At 34.2% G+C, this 18,198-nt stretch overlaps 1 protein-coding gene across 2 annotated transcripts in view; it reads right to left on the minus strand.

Moving 5' to 3' along the window:
* LOC131146593 (increased DNA methylation 1) overlaps positions 1-1,756 on the minus strand; it is a 45,733-nt gene extending 43,977 nt beyond the window's left edge. The window contains exon 1 of one of the 2 annotated variants that reach the window (XM_058096273.1): positions 1,414-1,756. The gene's annotated coding sequence lies outside the window, so the exon portion shown is untranslated. The remainder of the gene's footprint in view (positions 1-1,413) is intronic. The other variant, XM_058096281.1, reaches the window with a different exon arrangement.
* Between the last annotated feature and the right edge of the window lie 16,442 nt (positions 1,757-18,198).

The following is an 18,198-nucleotide window of genomic DNA, read 5'->3' on the forward strand; positions in this document are numbered from 1 at the left end:
AGTACTAATTAACTATTAAATATAGATTCTTTAACTGCAAAACTGTGTATCCTACAAATACAACTGAAAAAACAATGTACAATAATTCAAACTAGAATTGTCAATAGATAAACAGAAGACAACCATTCTATTGAATCATTAGCAGTTTGTTTACCATCAAATAATGTAAATGATGCATGATTTGCAGGTCTAGGTGGAGAATTTTAATAGGAAAGGAACTTTAGGAGGCATACTAGATACAAATTCATTGACATACGAACCTTGAAGTCAAATAAAGAGTAATTTTTATGCACTGCAGATTTGTTTGCTAAGAATTTTACAGAAAATAAACAAATTTGTTATGCTGGAAATTTGATGGAGCAAGGATTTTTTTTAGACTGCTTTTTTTGAGTAAGCACCACTAGCAATCAAAAATGAAAAAAAGGTATTTTATCTATATTTACATTGAATGACCATGTCGTAGACATCAATGAAAGCAAACAATTAATGCATCGTAAAAAAACAAAAATAAACTACTAAACATAAGAAATATAATCCATACACTGCAGGATTGAGTGTAAACCTGGAAGAAAATAAGGAGGGCGGACACAATTGCATTGACCACCCTATTTGACAGAAACAGGTCAATCCATCTTGCTAATCTCCTCTATATACTATTTCAATCAAATAAAATGGACCTACATGAGGCTTAAAGGTTGCACACTTAGAAATTTTCAAAATAGATTTTTCCAATTGCACATTAAATGCATGGAAAAGCCCACATCAAAACTTCTTGATACAGAAACTACCGAGTTTGCCGCCCAAAGAAAAAGAAAAAAATAAAATAAAATAACATAAAGTGCAGCGAAACGCATGAATTGCCGCCGGGGAGCAAAAGCAAACATATGAATCGCAAACACAGCCAGAAACGTAATTTTTTTCAAAAAAAAAAAAAAAAAAAGGAATGTACTGCAGTATTAAAATTCCCAAAATTGCAAAATATAGCGACGCACGAGTTGGAGAGAGAGAGAGAGAGAGAGAGAGAGAAGTGTTCCAACGTGCGTACGAAATTACGAGCGAAATGTCCACGAACAGCAAAATAAATCGTTGAAATTCCATTATCCAACAAAAAGGGATCCCCAATTTACATACGGAGCATGCGGAATTCCTTCAGGCAACCGTGTCGCACTCCATGCACTCAATCAGAGAGGGTGAAACCATAACGACACCACGAAAACACAAGAATAGATGAACGTAAAAAATCCACGAGACCCATCTCAGAAAATGCACAAGAATTCAAAACATAAACATAAACACACATAAACGCATGCAAATGAAAAAACCCGAATCAAAACCGCCCACATTTTGCAGATCAAACCCATTAATCAACTAGTCAAATTCCATTTCCAGAACGAAACCCCCCTAAGCACTCACCTCCGCAATGCCTCTGCAGATCAACAACCCTCAGAAACTAGGGCTTCACCCATTGATGCAGCTCGTTGGGTTTCTCCAACAGACGAGATAAACTCCGAAGATAGCACAAACGGATCACCTTTGGGCCTCATCCCCTTCACAATTCACAACAGAGCAGACTCCACAAGCAAATAGTAACGAAGGGCGTCGAAAACCCCGAGTAGTGCTCTCAAGTACAACAGATGGCACACCTTCTTCGCCCCTCTCTCTCTCCCCCCCACCCCCCCAGGTTCTCTGATCCTTTCTACCTCACCCTTTCTCTCTCCACTCACCAATCTCTTTCTCTCTCTATAACCTCTTCTCCTTCATGTGCGTATTCTGCCAATAGTATATGTACTCTCTTCCACCACTTAGCTAAGTTAGCTTTTGTCCGCTTGCTTTCTACCCAAACCCACATTGATTCACAGACCCAAAACGCAAAACCCCCCCATTTGGGGTTTAAGCCTTGTGGTAAAACCCCTCTCTCCATGTTTCTTGTCAAATTCTCACTCACACACATTGCACCTCTCCTCTCCATCCTATTTTTCTAGTCAACAAATTTTGGGTAGTTGCTCATTGCCATGTTCATTTGATCTCCCATATTACCTACTCTTTTTTGCCATTATTTTTAGCTGCTCTGTATGCTTGGAAAATAGGATTTTTTTAAAAAAAAATTAAAACTATTTTTTTACTAATATTTAACGGAATCCGTGATCAGGAATTTTTTATGTGGTGGATACCTAAATGCGTTACGTGTTCGGGTTTGGATGTATAGTTGTTAGTTCTTGTTAATGATTAAATGTGGAGGTTTCCTTCAACTGTAAAAACAGATTTTTGAATTGATATGGCATAAAGCCCAAAATAACTAGAATACATGTACTCAATGGGGGCTGGTGGGATACCAAAAACAAATGTGTCATTTCTACTCATTCAATGCCCCGCAACTGTAGCTCAAAGTTAATGCTCATTATAACATAATTAATATGCATTTATGTTTGGTAACCGGGCAAGAGCAATTCATTTGGGGATTTAGAATTTGGTTTTGGAGGTCATCATGGGATTCAAATTTAAAAAAGTAAATTATCTTTTGCACAAAATTTAATGCTAAATTTATTGAGTTTATTGTGTAAAAATCAATATCATTTTATTTTAAGAATTATTTGATTGTAATTTGAGAAAGAAATTTATGTCCCTTTTGGGAACATGAATTTCATGTTTCAGATTTGCATTGACTTAGATTCAAATGAAATTTGGCATAATTTTAAATTCTAATTTATCTAAAAGTATATAAAATTTAAGTTTATAATCACGAGTTCATTGAGTGAAAATCAATATCATTTTATCAGATTCCAAAAGAATTATTGTATTCACAATTTTAGAAAGAAATTTATGTCGCTTTTGGGAACATGAATATCATGTTTCAAATTTGCGTTGACTTAGATTCAAACGAAATTTGGCATAATTTTAAATTTTAATTTATCTAAACGTATATAAAACTCAATTTTATAATTTCCAGTTCAGTGACTGAAAATCAATATCATTTTATCATATTCCAAAAGAATTATTTCATTCATAATTTTAGAAAGAAATTTATGTCGCTTTTGGAAACATGAATTTCATGCCGCCGATTTGCATTGGTACATATTCAAACGAAATTTGGTATAATTTGTTTTGTAATTTATCTAAGTGCATATAAAATTATCAAAGTTTTAAGTTCGCAAATATGGAGCTAATGAATTTATATTATTTATGATAGGTGTAGTGGCTTAAGTTTTAAAATTAAACACTTCTTTTTTACAATTTTAAATTTTGTTTTATTGAATGGCAAAAGACACCCACCTTAAAACCTCTCCTTAGATTTTAAAAATGTTATAAACATCTCCTAAAGTTTTAAACGTCACTAACCTCCCTTAAAATTTACCAAAAAGGCACAGACCTTCCATCAAAAAACCCGCCTCTTTAAAAATTATAAGAGGAGGGTTTGTATCTTTTTTACAAATCTAATAGGAGGTGTCCTTGAATTCTTGAAATCTCATGGGATGTATTCCAAATTTTAAAAATTTCAAAAAAAATCACTGTCTTTTTATCAAATCTTAGGAAATGTTAATATTTTTTACCCTTTTATTTAATAAAATAAGAAGTAGGCATATGTTCATAATTATTTCAAAGTTAACATAAATCTAACGTTCTTTTAAATTCACTTTAATTACATTCAAAGTCAAATCTTTTTCTCTTTCTATCAATTTTGATAACCCATTATTTCTACTAATATGAAAGTTGATAGCACCTAAATTATTTCCGTTTAAGTTAGTATTAATTATTTATCCCTAAATCTTCTCTTATCAACCCGTATGTTTTGTTCTAAATCAGAATTTTATTTTCCTATTAATTTACTCCTTTTTTCCATTTTTTTTTTCAGTTTAATTTTGACTAAATAGCTCTTATTTTTTTTATTTAAATTTTTTTCAACGCTTCCTGGACTCTTTCTCATCCCCTCCAAGTCAATTGTTTCTTTTCTTGATTGATGTTTTTTTTATTTTTTATTTCAGGCTTTGACTATGAAACATAAGAAGGCAGCCTTTAGCCATTTCTAATTTTCGGCATACATTAGCTTTCCATATCCAACTTTTTCTTTTTCTTTTTCCTTTTTCAGCTCATTTCATATTTCAACCATAAAAATAAAAATAAAAAAACAAATAAATTTGTTTACCATTCTTACTTAGATTTGTGACAAATTTTATATATAATTAACTTTTGGAGGATAGGAAATGGGTTTAGGATTTTTTTTTTTTTCAATTTTTGGTAATTAAAAAGAGATAAAATCATCTAAAATAAATTACACCAAATTTGCATACAATAAACAATGATTGCAAATTGAATGGAAGTGTTTTCAACTCAATTACAAGGTCATCATCTTGAGAACAAAATTTTATAAGATCGAATTGGGATATCTCGGCATACTACATATGAGCAAATTATTACTAAATTAGTTGCTCGAGTGTCACGAGCCACACATGACCATGAGGATCGTGTTTGCCTCGATTTGCCCAAATATTACACTATAAATTTTGCCCATGAGGCAATAAGATTCCACCAAGTCTTATAACATCACTACTCATATTTGCTGATAATAAGTATTGAATAAAAAAAGTATCGAAAGTTATAAATGGTATTTGGTTATTAAATTAGTGGTATTTGGATACTTACTTTTATTGAATGTGTTGACTCTATGAGTCTGATCCTGTTTTGATTATGACAAAACCAATATTTTTCACCTGTGCACTGAGCTTCTTGAACAGGTTTATCCTTACATGCACTAATGGTAGAAACTCAAGCAAATCATACGGACTATGAAGATAAAACTTCATTTATGACAACTGAAGAATCGAAAGAATGAAGACCTATTTACTATTATATTTGCATTCATTTTTTGGTCTGTAATAATTTATATAGCATGTAATAATGCATCTGCATGCATAATAGGGTTTAATGTTCAACATGATCATAGAATAACCATAGGGAACCAAATGACCGCAGGGCACCCTTCGATCGACCAACGCTGAATTTTTAGGGTTAGCTCAAAGACCTTAAAAAAATCCTAGGTCCTTGCATAATTACTTAGAATAATCCCCACTATTAACTATGTAATTAGGGGTGAACTTTAAATCATAAACATAACCTAATCTTAAAAGAGTAAAGGTTTTGGGCGACCGAACTTGCATGTTGAAAACGCCTCGGTCAACCAAACGTAGAAAAGTCAACAGTGTTGACCAAACTTTGGGTGACCAAATCGATTTGAGTTAAAGTGTTCTTGGTCGACCGAACACAAATCCTAACTTTTTCCAACATCCTCGGGTGCCTGAACTCCACGGTCATTTTGACCTCGGGCGGCCGAACTGAGAGGTTTGGCAGACTGAACTTATGTTCACGTGACCGAACCTTGAACATTTTGAAAATCGCCTTGACCTCAGCCACTTGAACTTAACCCCGGGCACCCAAACTTCAAAAGTAGTTTTTCTGCATGTGAGTGTTTAGGTGACCAAACCTATGGCTCAGGCGACCGAAACTCTCGGGTTGCATATTTTTAACCGTTTAAGGGTTGAAACCTAAGGTATAGTCACAAGAGGGAGGTGAATTGGGTTATTTAAAATTCCTTAGAGTCTTTTTAAGAGTTCTTAACTTTTACAATCTTTTAAAGACTTCTTATATTCTTGTTGATTAGGCAATCCACACAAACACTAACTTCTTCTATTCAATCCACAACCACAGCATACACAACCAATTGATTAACTGTTCAAACCAAACAAACAAAATACAAGTAATCAATATTTGCTTTGTAATACTCAGCAGCCCTGTATATGAATGTGCAAGTCCTGTAGTTGGCCTTTGAACTTTAAAATAACATCCAATTACTTTTTCAAAATCAGAATTCAAATAAACCTTTAACTAATAGGTTTTGGGTTGTTAACCAATCAACGTACTCGCTTACGGTTTCCACATAATATTGATTAACCAACGTACTCCCTTTCGGTTTTCACAAGCCCAAGAACAAATTAGACTTTGGTTTATTTAATTTCCAATATACGTTGTTTTATGATTTAAAGAATTACAACATCCACATAGTTTATATTTTTTCTGGAATTTAAAGAAAGTAAGGGAAAGAGAGTGACACCGCTGTTTTTATGAGGTTCGGCTTAACCTAGCCTACGTCATCGCCTTAGGTCAACCACCTAAGGATTTCACTATACCTTGTTCCTTCCAAGTGGAACAAAAACTTTTACAATAACTAACCTCTTTTCTAGGAAGAGAAACCTCTCCAATCAACAACCTATGCTTGGTCCAACGATCCAACTATACCTTGAACATCAAAGATCTAGTAGAAAGAAATAGATATCTGCGTACAAAAACAATCTCAAACACAGAGCAAGTTGTACAAGTTAAATCACTAATCGTACTTCAAAACCAAAACTAAATAAAAAATGTAAAGTTCAAGGTTTAAAAGTCATCAATGGTTCTTTCTTATTAATATAAAAATTTTAGATGCAAATCAAAACCCAAACTTTTTAATCAACCAACAATTTCGTAGAGTTTCCCCCAGCAAGAGTGTGAGCAAGCATGAACTTTAGAAGAACTTTAGCGTAGAAAGCGTGTATTGTTTCAGCGTATTTTTTCATTGAACAAGAGAAGTATTTATAGACTTAGAGAAAAGTTCCTCATATAACATGGAGTATTGAGGTAACTTTTCAAAATATATTAAATCAAAGAATCAATTTTGAAAATCTTCCCGTAAGTTTGAAATTTAAAAATCTCTACATGTTCAGTCAATTGACCCACTCGACTGGGTCATTTTTGTACTAGTCAGTCGGTTGGACAGGCGGCTGACACCATTTTGTCTCTTCAAAAAATAATTGTCAGTCGGCTGACTGAACCACATTCAAAATGGTTAGTCGGCTAGGTACTGTCAGTCGTCTGGGTGTTTTCAGTTCATCAAGTCAGTCGGCTGGACAATTAACTTTGTTGTAGGTTTCCTGACAGTCGATTGACTGAACCACGTTCAAAATTGATCAATTGGTTGGACACTATCAGTTGGCTGGGTATTTTCAATTCATCGAGTCAGTCGGCTGGGCAGTCCTTTCTTTTCAAATATTTTTTATTTCAAATCTTTTAAAATCTAGTTTACTTGAAAAACTCAAATACAACTTTTCAAAAACATTTTCAAGGGTTTTTCAAGTGCTGATCTCTAAGTCTTTGTATCTTAAGTAGCTTCACATAACTAAATAGTAATGGCGAAGTACTTACAAATATCCTTCTAAGCATGATCACCTTAATCACTAAGTCTTGCAGCCTCTTAACGTTCAGTCTTTACTTCAAGATCTCTTTAGCCTTTAAGCTTTTCATTTGTCGTTCATTACTTCAATATACTAAGAAACTTTCACTTGATTGACTTTGACTTCCGACTTATTTCTATGATTAACCATAAGTGTCATTTTACTTTGACCTAAAATAAAGTCACTCAACAATACAAGTTAAAACATCTTTTATTTGTTATCAGCAAAATAAGATCGAAAAGCCCAATTAGACCAACAATCCCCCCCCCCCTTTTTGATGATGACAAATAAGGAGCAAATACGAGGGTTCCTATGAAAAGGCTCCCCCTTACTATAAGCATTTTTTAACATATGACATCAAAAAATGTTACTATAAGCATTCTTTAAAAAAACGTTCAATATGCTCAAAGTCAATAATATGCTCAAAGTCAAGTAAGGCTCATCATTATTTAACATGGTCATCATAAATATTTCATATTCCATACACATCATCATACAAATACTTCATTCCATTATCATATAAATACTCCATATTGCATACTCATCATTAATATTTCATTCCATCATCATATTTCATCTTTGTTTTTCACAACCTCTCCCCCTTTGGTCATCATTAAAAAAAAAAAAAAAAAGGAAAGAAAGCAACCAAGCTAAGTGTTTAGTCATACAACATATCAAAGTACACGCAAAAAATTGAGAGCACATGAAGAGACAAACTCTAGGTCAGTTGACTGACCACTCAAATGGCTCGTGTTTTATAAACAAGCCTATGGTTTTTCTATCAGTCAGTCGGCTGACCTCAGGGTCAGTTGGCTGACTGGCCTCTATTCCAGGAAAACTCAATTCAATCAGTCGGCTGACTTCAGAGTCAGTTGGCTTACTGTAGGTATTTCTTTAAATTTTGTCCTTTCACTTAGTTTCTCTACTATATAGTAGACCAAGCTCTCTTCTAATGGTTATGAATCTATCTTCTGAGAGAGATTTAGTGAGGATATCAGCCCATTGATCATTTGTATTGATAAATTTTAGAATGATGTCTTCTTTTTGAACATGATCTCTTAGGAAGTGATGTCTTATGTCAATGTGTTTGGTTCTTGAGTATGAAATAGGAATTTTAGATATGTTTATCACACTCGTATTATCACACTTAATTGGTATAGTTGTGTATTTCAAATTGAAATCTCTTAATTACTGTTTCATGTATAATGTTTATGCACAACAACTCCTGGCTGCAACATATTCAACCTCAGTAGTTGACAAAGCCACGAAATTTTGTTTCTTAGAGAACCAAAAGACTAAAGATCTTCCTAAGAAGTGACACGTGCCACTTGTACTTTTTCTGTCTATCTTGCATTCTGCATAGTCCGCATCTGAATAATTAATCATTTCAAAACTGGTGTCCTTAGGATACCATAGTCCTAAGTCCATAATGCCTATTAAGTATCTTAGGATTCTCTTAACAACTATTAGGTGTGATTCCTTAGGTGCTAATTGAAAACGTGCACACATACACACACTAAACATTATGTCGGGTCTACTGGCTGTTAAATATAGTAAACTTCCAATCATACCTTTATAATACTTTGTGGCTACGGATTTTCCCTTTTCATCTTTGTCTAGGCTGATGGAGGTACTCATAGGTGTTCATATGGGTTTACTATTTTCCATACCGAATTTTTGTATCATTTCTTTTATGTATTTGGATTGACTTATAAAAGTCTCATTCTTTGCTTGTTTGATTTGAAGTCCAAGAAAATAATTTAATTCTCCCATCATGCTCATTCCAAATTCTTCTTGCATGCATTTTTCAAATTCTTTCAACAGATGTTCATTAGTGGCACCACATATTATATCATCTACGTAGATTTGAATTAAAAGTGTTGACCTTATATGTCACTCCCGGTTTTGATAATGACAAATACTTGTTGTATTTGATGCATGTTTGAGGTTATTTGCAGGTATACTATTAGCAAGACAAAATGATGGCACAAGGAGCAAAAGTTGAAGGCCATAAAGACCCTATTAATGTTGTATTTAATTTCTTTATTTATTATAGGTCTGTAATAGTAAATAGGTTATTGAGTTGTAATAATTATTTGCATCACCTGCATGGTATGATAGGTAAGCTCAAACGAAAAATGCCTAGAAATGACCCTAGGACACTCACACGTGCATATATATGTATGACTAAATGGATAAGGTGATCGCATGATTAAATAGGACCTAAATGCAATAAGTATACACGTTCGGTCGACTGTGCTACTCAAGTACACTATCACCCGGTCGACCGAACAAGAGTCGAGTCAACAGTTGGACCATAGCTCGGTCGACCGAACTATGACTAGTATATTCCTCCCGGTTGATCGAACTCCCTCAAAGTCAACAAATTGACTATACGGTCGACCGAGCCTAAAATGCATGCCAGCAACCTAGTCGACCGAGTTCTCACGTGTGAGAACTTAACGATCTGGTCGACCAAACTAGTTAGTTCAAAAGGTACCTAGTCGACCGAACTGCGCTAAAAAGAAAAACCGCCTTGGAACCTCCATGTTCGATCGACCAAACTTATAGTTCAATTTATGCCCGGTCGACCAAACTCTGTACAACTCGGTCAATAGAACTTCCTTCGGTCGTCCGGTGCTCTCGGGTTGTCCCATCATTTTTACCGTGGTTAAAATATTTAAAAGGGATTAATTTGGTTAAATTATATTAAAACTTTTATAATAATTCCTTATGTGTCCTGGACAACCATAATCTAGGGGAAGTCTATATATATCCCTTCATTTGGAATGATTAGTATCAGATTAGCAAACTTGATTAGTGAATTTTCTCTGAATTCTAGGATCACTCTCTCTCACTTCCAAGTATCCTACACTCATACTTACCTTGCCATATTGCAAAAAATTCGTTTGTAAGTTTGATTTGAGTGTTCTTGTTCTATAGGTTTGCTCTCTCAATTTGTGCTTGTTTGATATTATTTTGTTTGAGAGCAAGACCTTAAGTTTTCTTAGGAGACTTTGTTAATAAGTCTTTCCTAAGAAAATTTCACTTGAGCTTCTGAGTATTGCACTATCATTGCAATATCTTAAGAAGTTCATATTTGATTTTGGTTGCTAAAATACTTTCAAATCATTTTCAAATATCTCGTGTGTTTCATTTTGAGAGAAATTTTTGAAGAGATATTTGTTTATGTTTTAAAGATCTTTGTTGCAATATTCCTTGAGTAATATTATTTGTTGAACACAAAAGATCAAATCTTTTTTGCAAACAAAATCTATATAACTCTTGAGCTTTATACATTGAGAAAAACTATTCGTTGAGATATCAAAAGTGTTGATAATATCTTTGTTTGAGCATTGTGATTGAATATATTGTGTGATACAAATATCATATTATTTGCACTCTCACGCACTGATTACAACACTTATATAAATATTTGAGAGTAGATTGCTTAGATTGGGTACACATCTGCTTTAAATGAAAGCATAATCATTGTACCATTTTCATTGTTAAGAACATACTGTTGTGTTTCCAGGCATGGCCTGAGGGGGCGGTAATCCAGCCCGGTAAGGATTGGTTGTAAAGGTTGAGATCAGCTCTATGTTAATTGACCTGATTTGTTTAGGTGCCACTTCACCCATTTAAGTGAGCAAGTATAATAGTAATCCTTGTGCTTGTTAGCCAAGGCGGGGACGTAGGCAATCTATAGAACCTCGATAACATTTCTGCGTATCACTTTTCTTTACTGCTTTCTGGTGCATGCGTAGTTAATTAAATTGTGTCATTTAAATTCTGGTACATATTATAATTGATTTATTTTACTTGCACTAAATTGACCTTAGGGTTGTGAATATACTGCTGTTAGGATACTGACCTAGGACATTAATTTTAAAAGTACCAATTCATCCCCCCTCTTGAGATCACAGTAAAACTAACAAAAAGTATGTCATCTTTCTTAGTTTTAATGAACAAAGTATTATCAATTTTTCCTCTTGAAAACCCTTTCTCAATTAGAAATCCACTAAGTCTTTCATCCCAAGCCCTAGGGGCTTGCTTTAATCCATACAAAGCCTTAATTAGTCTAAATACATGATTAGGATTTTTTATATTTTCAAAATTAGGGGGTTGTTCAACATATACCTCTTCATTAATATGCTTATTTAAGAATGCGCTTTTGAAAACTATTTGGTATAATTTAAATTCTTTGTAGGAAGCATAAGCTAATAGCATTCTTATTGCCTCCATTCTACCTACAGGGGCAAAGGTTTCATCATATTTTATCTCTTCTTCTTGGTTATACCCTTTAGCTACAAGTCTAGCTTTGTTTGTAATGATTATACCATTCTCATTCTTTTTATTTCTAAATACCCATTTAGTTCCTATGATCGAATGATTTTCAGGTTTGGGTACTAATTGTCATACTTTGCTTCTTTCAAATTGGCTTAATTCTTCTTATATAGCAGTTATCCAAGAGTCATCTTTAAGGGTCTCTTCAACATCTTTAGGGTCATTTTGAGATAAGAATGCATAGTGATTGCATAGATTCTTTGAAAAAGATCTAGTAGTTGCACCTCTAGATGGTTCACCTATAATTTGATTTTGAGGGTGATCTTTTTTGTACTTCTATTCTCTTGGTAATTCCGGATTTTCTATAGGTTCATCTTTTGAGTTTCTTCATTTACTTCCTTTTCTTCCTTGATTTCTATCTCATCATCCATTTTGAAAATATCATCATTTTCTTCATTTTTGACTTCTCTTGAAAAAGGATTTGATTCATCAAAGTCTATGAATTGATTCAATTATGGTAAGTGTTCTTTTGTTATAGATCCTATAGGTCTTACTATTTGTAGAGTATCGTAGGAAAATTCCTTCATCCGATTTAGCATCAAATTTTCCTAAGTTATCTTTGTTATTGAGTACAAAACACTTACACCCAAAGACATGAAAGTAAGTTATGTTAGGCCTTCTTCTTTTCCATAATTCATAAGGTGTCTTGTTTAGACTTGATCTAATAGAAACCCTATTAATTACATAGCAAGCTGTATTTACAACTTTGGCCCAAAAATACTTGGGTTAGTTATTTTCATTAAGCATAGTTCTTACCATTTCTTGAAGAGTTCTATTTTTTCTTTCCACAACTTCATTTTGTTGTGAGGTTCTAGATGCTGAAAAGTTATGGCTTATGCCATGATCATTGCAAAATTTTTCAATGTCTTGATTCTTAAATTCTCTTCCTTTGTCACTTCTTAGATTTGAGACATTGTACTCTTTCTCATTTTGAAGCTTCTAGCATAGAGTGACCTCAAATGAACTCAAATGAACTGGGTAATACCACTTACCCTGGTTTTGGGATGGTTCCCAAGTTGGCCTAACCAACAAATCACTTCAGCAGATTTGAAGAGAATCTTCCCAAGAGTGACATGGCGGCTTTAGATCGTCAAACCGACGAAGAACCAGGCTAGAAAGCTAGAGAGAAGGTAAAGAGGACGAAGTTAGAGAGAGAGAGAGACGGGCTGCATGAAATTTTTCTACACTGAAAATTCAATTTTGGCATACTTATACACCGGCCTTTATTGACGAGGCTAAGAAGGGAGTTCTTCGACGAGCTAATAACTTTTGTCAACGAATTTCAAGCCCTGAAATAGCCCTCTCGGTAATCTTTCGTCGACGGGACACATGGCGTGTGACAAATCCAATATAGAGTTCGTTGACGAAGCTGGAGAGTTCGTCAACGAACCCTACTTTTCTCTCTTTTTAAATTTCCTTTTCCTCTTTTCTTTTATTAGTTAATACTATAATTATTTGAGTCTCTACATTCTCCCCTCCTTATAAAAATTTCGTCCTAGAAATTTACTCTCTGTATTGACACCATCTTTTAAAGAAAATGGGCTACTTATTTTATTATTCACCCTCACTTATGGTGGAGGAATACCATGGTTACATTCAAGGTTTTGGGAGATTACAAATATACTTATAAAAGAAAATTCTCCCAAAATCAAAACACTTCCTATCATATACTCTACATTACAATTACACATTCATTACTCTATACTAAACAAAATAAAACTGCTATTATTTAAGCTTTACAAATCACTATTGTACCCCACTAAACAGGTCTGGGTTCTGTCTGATTTCTTCCTCAAGCTCCCAAGAAGCTTCCTCCACCGCGCGATTCCTCCACAGGACTTTTACTAGTGGTATTTTCTTACTGCGCAATTCATGTTCTTTCCTATCTAAGATCTATACTGGAGCTTCCTCATATGCTAAAGCATCACTAAATTCCAATTCTGCATAATTGATGACATGGGAAGGATCTGATACGTATTTCCTTAACATAGAAATGTGAAATATGTCATGTAATCTGAACAAAACTGGTGGTAAAGCTAACCAAGAGGCAACTGTCCAAATCTTCTCAAGTATCTCAAAAGGGCCAATAAACCTAGGGTTCAACTTACCCTTCTTCCCAAATCTCATGACTCCCTTCAATGGTTCTATTTTCATAAATATATGATCACCCACTTTAAATTCCAATTCTTGGTGGCAAGTATCGGCGTAGTTTTTTTCTTGTCTTTGTGCTACACTAATTCTATTTCGAATAAGTTAGACTTTATCGTATACCTACTGCACTATTTCTAGTCCCAAAACTCGTCTCTCACCTAACTCATCCCAGTATAAAGGAGAATGACACCTCTTGCATAAAGTGACTCGTAAGATGTCATGCCTATGCTGAAGCGAAATGTTAGTTTGAGAAGTTTGGTAACCATCCTAAAACTAGGGTAAGTAGAATATTTGAATATAGTTAGTTTTACCAAGTTCATTTGAACCCAAATTTTGTATTTTATGAGAATATACTGGGTTTTTGTGAAGTAAAATCAGGGTATTATATTTTCAAGAATAAGGTATTTTGGGACCCTGCAAACAAGGGTTGAGGACCCCAGTGGGTGGTATTTTAGGAACACAGGTAAAATGATATATGAATTATAGTTTAGGATTTGTGCATATGTGGTTTTGGGGAAATATGTATGTGATGATTATTTAGGTGAATTCAGTTCTTTGATAGGGAATTATACGTGTATTATCCCAGGATGCTGGAATTATAAATGTTGCACGCGTGAGATTGTAATAGTAGTTAGTGCTCAGATAGTCAAGTAAGGGAAATATGTTATGCTAGGGATTTGTATGATTATCAACATAAATTATATGTTTTACCAGATTATTGGTACCCAGATTATAAAATATTTGTATAACATAAAATACAGATTTTAGAACATGTGAATTTATTTATTTAAATTGTGTGGCATGAGCTTATAGCAAATTAGCACAATATTTATGTAGCTACAAATACCATGTTTTACAGTATATTAGCAGAAAATATCATGATTTATAGTATTTTGAAAATATCGTGATTTATTTATTTTCCATGATTCCATGAGTTACAATATACGTACAGAAACATGTATTTTTAGCAAATTCATAATATCATGATTTCATAACCATAACACCTAAATACTCAAATATTTATACAGTTATTCAGTTATATAGAAACTAAATATTCAGTCAGTTATTCAGATTTTCAGATCAGTTTTACATATTTCAAAATCATGGTAAAACAGTAATATAAATATTTCAGTTACATATATAGTATCAGACCTTGATGGACCAGATTCAGTCAGAAGAGCACGATACCGTAGCTATTTTCAGTTCAGAGTGCAACTATATAACTCAGATAGTATGTGGATATCAACAGTTGATCGTGCATATGTTGTGGATAGGCTCCCGTCAGTTAGGGTTGAGGAGGCCGATATGACTTTCGGAAATCAGTTGACTTTTCCTGGTCGGCCAGCCATGATAGGTCCCGCCTTCGGGCCGCACAACCCTATTATGAGGGTTTAAATCATGACTTTCAATTATCCATTTAGGGAATTTTTTCAATTATTCTGTGTGTGTGTGTGTGTGTGTGTGTGTATCCAGATTTACAAAAACCGTAGACATACGAATAAATATTTGAAGTAATACGAATAGAAAATTCAGAAAAGCAGTTTATGTCAAATAACATAGGTATGAACTATATTGCACATTATTTATACGTGTTTTCTCAGATTTAATATTTATGGTATTTCTAAATCAGATTTTACAAATATGTAAACTCACCTACCACACACTAGCAATAGCTTATTTCGTCTTACTGAGCGTTGTCTCATCCTAGTGATTTAACATTTTTCAAGTGATCTAACTAGGTGAGCAGATCAGGCTCGCAAGTAGAGGGGACTACATTACTACCCTAACTGTGGGGTGAGTATTTTGGGTAGTCATCTTTGGAGTAGTCACTGGGTTTAGATGAGGATATTTTGAACATGGATGTGTATGCTTATTTTGGGAAATATTCTGACACTCTGGTATTGTATATATTGTTATAGTTATATGTATTCTGCTTCTAGTTGCTTAGGTAGTTTGTTGTGTCTCAGGTTCCACGGGTCTTTTCTAGGTCGTGATGATGGTTGATTTATATTACCAGGTATCAGAGCGGTGGAATTTTACAGTTAATATATATATAAAAGTGGCATGAAATATCAAGTCGTTACAATATATATTCTAAAATACCCATAATCTCATATTATCTTTACTAGTAAAAATTCTAATTTAATCTGACATAACATATTTCCCTTACTTAATTAGCTGGGAGGCTCGCCTCCAACTCTATTATCACGCTCACAGCGTACTATCCCCAAAATCCTGCAATAATGCATATAAACATATTCCCCAATAAAACACTTAATTTCCCTAGAAAGTCATCATACTCATATTTCTTGGACCTGTCTATTCATAATTTTCTAAATTATAATATACCTAGATTCCTGGAAAGATATCCACTGGGGTCCTCAACCCATGACAACAGGGTCCTAAAACACCCCAACCCTAAAAATATAGCACCCTAGTTTTATGTCACAAAATTCTAGTATATTCCCATATAACTCAAAATCTAAACCAAAATAAGCCTGATAAAACTAAAAATACTCAAATAATCCACTTACCCTGATTTTGGGATGGTGCCCAAATTGCCCCAATCAAAAATCTGTTATAGCAGACTTGTAGAGAAACTCCCCAGGATCATCGTGGCGGCTTCTGATTGTTAAACTGGGGAGTAACGAGGCGAGAAATCTAGAGAGAAGGGGAGAGAAACCAAGCAGAGGAGAGAAAAACTGAGAGAAAATGAACTTTTCTTGCTCAAACATCATTTTCAGCTATTTATAGACCTCTTGTCACGTGGCCTCGTCGACAAGTCAAAGAAGGGGGTTCGTCGACGAACACCTAACCCTCGTCGATGAGTTACAGGCCCTGAAATCAGCCCTCTTGGTAAGTTCTCGTTGACGAGACACGTATCCACGTCGATGAGCCTCTGCATTTGTTGACAAGACCCTGATGAGTATCCTTTGAAATTTCCTTTTCTCTCTCCTTTCTTTATTACTTAATTCCTATAATTTCTCGGATTACTACAAATCGGCTACCAACCCACACTTCCTGAACAGTGTGGTTGCACTGTCGGTTATACCCAATATGGTCCGCCTAGCCTACTACACTGACAACCTCTAGGGTTGACACTCAGTGGGTATCCTACTACATCAATCTGAATAGCTAGCTACGGTACCGCTCTTATTATATGTAACCATCTGAGTTCTGTTACTAGATAATACATTTCACATAATATATTTATGTACATAAATAACATTTTCATATTTCTGTAATAAATCTGGCTTTTACATATACTCTGAATAAAAATTGTCATTTCATAATTTCTGAATAAATCATTATAATAAAACTGATCACGGCAACTGCGTCGGCTATCATATCTCGGCATCTGCGCTGGTTACATTATCATGATATATTGTAAAATATCTTAATTCTTGTACTGATTTTCATCCTTCTAAAATTATTGTAAAATCATTCTCACTCCATGAAAAATAACATATTTTGACAAATCGTATTTACATTAAACTTATACTTATGCCACACGAGTGACTTATACTTTATAATATGCTATATCATGCTATAAAATCTATTTTCTCTGTTCAACATTGATATTTCCAAAAATACATTAATCATCAGTATTCTAAAAAATACAATAATTCATAAATAAATTTCTAAAAATACCTTAGTTAATCTATTCGCTTACCTGATTCCTGCGAAGCTTGTTAAAATTCTAAATTTATGCCCCTCAGCGTCCAAGGCTCAAAAACCCTAAAATTATTTTTTTTTCCAAAATTAATCAACTAAATCTCTAGAATATTTTTATTTAATATTCCCTAGGCCCTAAATACTCCAATTAACCATTAAAACTAATATTTAACACCCTTACCTCAGTTTTGGGATGGTGTCCCGGAACCCCAAACTGAAATTTCACTCCACCTAAGTTGCATAAAATCTTTCCAAGAACCTCGTGGTGGTTCCTGATCGTCAATCCGAGCTTAAACGGAGTCGGAATCGAAGGAAATTGGAAGGAGGGCCGAGGGGTTTGTGAGGGAGAGAGAGAGAGAGAGAGTTTTTTTTTTTTTTCTCAAATGAACTCTCGGGTTGCCTTTAAATTTCAATACTGCCGGGAAAACCGTCGCCGATTTTCTCGGACTCCTAGAAAATCGTCGCCGGTTTTCTCTTTAACCGGTTCGATTTTTACCGTTTTACCTAATATTGACCATAGTAAAAACCCAAAACTGTCGCCGATTTTCTCCTCCTTCAGCCAAAACTTCATTTTATCCCACTTTCATTTATTATTATATTTTCCGGGTCTCTACAAGAAACCCCCTTATTTTTTATAATGGTAAAGGGGGAGATGTATATGGATGGTCCTGTTTCTTTAGATGATCTTTTTGTTAAAGCATATTGATGAGTTTGCATCAATTTTTGTGTCTTGATGCAAATTACCTTGCACCCTTTTTTTTATTTT

This window comes from Malania oleifera, chromosome 1, assembly GCF_029873635.1.
Source record: "Malania oleifera isolate guangnan ecotype guangnan chromosome 1, ASM2987363v1, whole genome shotgun sequence".
Classification (NCBI taxonomy): domain Eukaryota; kingdom Viridiplantae; phylum Streptophyta; class Magnoliopsida; order Santalales; family Ximeniaceae; genus Malania; species Malania oleifera.